This window comes from Bison bison, unplaced genomic scaffold, assembly GCF_000754665.1.
Source record: "Bison bison bison isolate TAMUID 2011002044 unplaced genomic scaffold, Bison_UMD1.0 scf7180017864371, whole genome shotgun sequence".
NCBI lineage: Eukaryota > Metazoa > Chordata > Mammalia > Artiodactyla > Bovidae > Bison > Bison bison.
In genome coordinates, this window is record NW_011494943.1 from 15,654,678 (window position 1) to 15,656,916 (window position 2,239).

General features: G+C 43.2%; 1 protein-coding gene across 1 annotated transcript in view; it reads right to left on the minus strand.

The window, feature by feature from the left end:
• TANC2 (tetratricopeptide repeat, ankyrin repeat and coiled-coil containing 2) overlaps positions 1–2,239 on the minus strand; it is a 368,982-nt gene that overhangs the window by 324,969 nt on the left and 41,774 nt on the right. The gene's annotated exons all lie outside the window — the stretch shown is intronic.

Below are 2,239 nucleotides of genomic sequence, written 5' to 3' on the forward strand. Positions count from 1 at the left end.
CAGAAATGGTACAGACCTAACAGAAGCAGAAGATATTAAGAAGAGGTGGCAAGAATACACAGAAGAACTGTACAAAAAAGATCTTCATGACCCAGATAATCACGAAGGTGTGATCACTCATCTAGAGCCAGACATCCTGAAATGTGAAGTCAAGTAGGCCTTAGAAAGCATCACTATGAACAAAGTGAGTAGAAGTGATGGAATTCCAGTTGAGCTATTTCAAATCCTGAAAGATGATGCTCTGAAAGTGCTGCACTCAATATGCCAGCAAATTTGGAAAACTCAGCAGTGGCCACAGGACTGGAAAAGGTCAGTTTTCATTCCAATCCCAAAGAAAGGCAATGCCAAAGAGTGCTCAACTACTGCACAATTGCACTCATCTCACATGCTAGTAAAGTAATGCTCAAAATTCTCCAAGCCAGGCTTCAGCAATATGTGAACCGTGAACTTCCTGATGTTCAAGCTGGTTTTAGAAAAGGCAGAGGAACCAGAGATCAAATTGCCAACATCCGCTGAATCATGGAAAAAGCAAGAGAGTTCCAGAAAAACATCTATTTCTGCTTTATTGACTATGCCAAAGCCTTTGACTGTGTGGATCACAATAAACTATGGAAAATTCTTCAAGAAATGGGAATACCAGATCACTTGACTTGCCTCTTAAGAAACCTGTATACAGGTCAGGAAGCAACAGTTAGAACTGGACATGGAACAACAGACTGGTTCCAAATAGGAAAAGGAGTACATCAAGGCTGTATATTGTCACCCTGCTTATTTAACTTATATGCAGAGTACATCATGAAAAACACTGGGCTGGAGGAAGCACAAGCTAGAATCAAGACTGCTGGGAGAAATATCAATAACGTCAGATATGCAGATGACACCACTCTTATGGCAGAAAGTCAAGAAGAACTAAAGAGGCTATTGATTAAAGTGAAAGAGAAGAGTGAAAAAGTTGGCTTAAAGATCAACATTCAGAAAATGAAGATCATGGCATCCAGTCCCATCACTTCATGGCAAATAGATGGGGAAACAGTGGACACAGTGGCTGACTTTATTTTTTGGGAGGGCTCCAAAATCACTGCAGATGGTGATTGCAGCCATGAAATTAAAAGACGCTTGCTCCCTGGAAGGAAAGTTATGACCAACCTAGACAGCATATTCAAAAGCAGAGACATTACTTTGCCAACAAAGGTCCATCTAATCAAGGCTATGGTTTTTCCAGTGGTCATGTACGGATGTGAGAGTTGGACTATAAAGAAGGGTGAGCACTGAAGAACTGATGCTTTTGAACTATGGTATTGGAGAAGACTCTTGAGAGTCCCTTGGACTGCAAGGAGATTCAACCAGGCCATCCTAAAGGAGATCAGTCCTGGGTGTTCACTGGAAGGACTGATGTTGAATCTGAAACTCCAATACTTTGGCTACCTGATGAGAAGAGCTGACTCATTTGAAAAGACCCTGATGCTGGGAAAGATTGAGGGCAGGAGGAGAAGGGGACAAAAGAGGATGAGATGGTTGGATGGCATCACCGACTCAACGGACATGGGTCTGGGTGGAGTTGGTGATGGACAGCGAGGCCTGGCGTTTTGCAGTTCATGGGGTCGCAAAGAGTCGGACATGACTGAGTGACCAAACTGAACTAAACAGAGAATTATACCATTTTCTTATAATAACCTATAAATGAGATATAATCTGCAAAAATACTGACTTGCTATTGTACACTTGAAACTAACACAATGTTGTAAATAGCTACACGTCAATGAAAGAAAATATGATAAAAATCAACAATCCATTTGTAGAAAACAAATCAGATCAGATCAGATCAGTCGTTCAGTCATGTCCGACTCTTTGCGACCCCATGAATCGCAGCACGCCAGGCCTCCCTGTCCATTACCAACTCCCGGAGTTCACCCAGACTCACGTCCATCGAGCCAGTGATGCCATCCAGCCATCTCATCCTCTGTCATCCCCTTCTCCTCCTGCCCCCAATCCCTCCCAGCATCAGAGTCTTTTCCAATGAGTCAACTCTTTGCATGAGGTGGCCAAAGTACTGGAGTTTCAGCTTTAGCATCATTCCTTCCAAAGAAATCCCAGGGCTGATCTCCTTCAGAATGGACTGGTTGGATCTCCGTGCAGTCCAAGAGGCTCTCAAGAGTCTTCTCCAACACCACAGTTCAAAAGCATCATTTCTTTGGTGCTCAGCCTTCTTCACAGTCCAACTCTCACATCCATACATGAC